Here is an 885-nt window from a genome sequence, read left to right on the forward strand (position 1 = left end):
TTATAGGAGAGACTATAAATCTGTGTTAATGCCTCATTCTGTGTTCCGTAATACCATGGCCTCTGGGCAACAAATTTGTTCTTACGAATAATGGTGAATAGCTGCATATTCTCATCTCATTAGGAATATTGAACAAGGGGCACAATACTGATGCATGCTTAATGTAACTGCTTTTGAAAAATGTTGTGACATAATTTTCAGAATTCTTTTCACTCACGCACACAGACACATACACACACAGAGTTAATAAGTCTGACCAAAAAAACCCTCTGCAAATTTAGCTGATAGGCATCATGAATCTGTGAAGACAACAAAGAGATAATTGTGTTACTTGAGTATGATAGAATGACATGTTTCTATCGATTATATATTTATGGTCTAAATAGCCTCAGATCAAGAAGTAGGTGAGGTGATCCCGACTTTTTCATTAAATTGCATCTCCTAGACTGTTACCCTGCACATGCCTGATCTCGTCTGATCTTGGAAGCTAAGCAGGGTCAGGCCTGGTTAGTACTTGGATGGGAGACCGCTTGGGAATACCGGGTGCTGTAGGCTTATACCAGAGCAGGGCCTCCAAACTACGGCCCATGGCACACCGAGAAAATAGTCTCAGGCAGAGCGGTGGCAAAGCCTTACTATTCTGCCCCGCCATCCCGATCTTTTTACCCAGTCCTTGCAGCAACTTGCACTGGGCAGTTACTTCCACCACTGATCACCCCAAGGCTCTGTGCCCCGATTTCCATGGGGAAGCTGCTACCGGCACAGTTGCTGCAAAGATCAGGTGTGAAGACAGAAGGCACCAGGGTGGAATGGTTAGACTTCATCACCACTGCTGCACCATGCCTGAAATGATTTTCTCAGTGCCCATTAGTTTGTAGGCCCCTG

The 885-nt window shown here is 44.7% G+C and overlaps 1 pseudogene; it reads left to right on the top strand.

The window, feature by feature from the left end:
• The first annotated feature begins 439 nt into the window (after window positions 1–439).
• On the top strand, window positions 440–555 carry LOC136642686 (5S ribosomal RNA; annotated as a pseudogene).
• Window positions 556–885: the final 330 nt, after the last annotated feature.

Source organism: Tiliqua scincoides, chromosome 2 (genome assembly GCF_035046505.1).
Source record: "Tiliqua scincoides isolate rTilSci1 chromosome 2, rTilSci1.hap2, whole genome shotgun sequence".
Lineage (NCBI taxonomy): Eukaryota > Metazoa > Chordata > Lepidosauria > Squamata > Scincidae > Tiliqua > Tiliqua scincoides.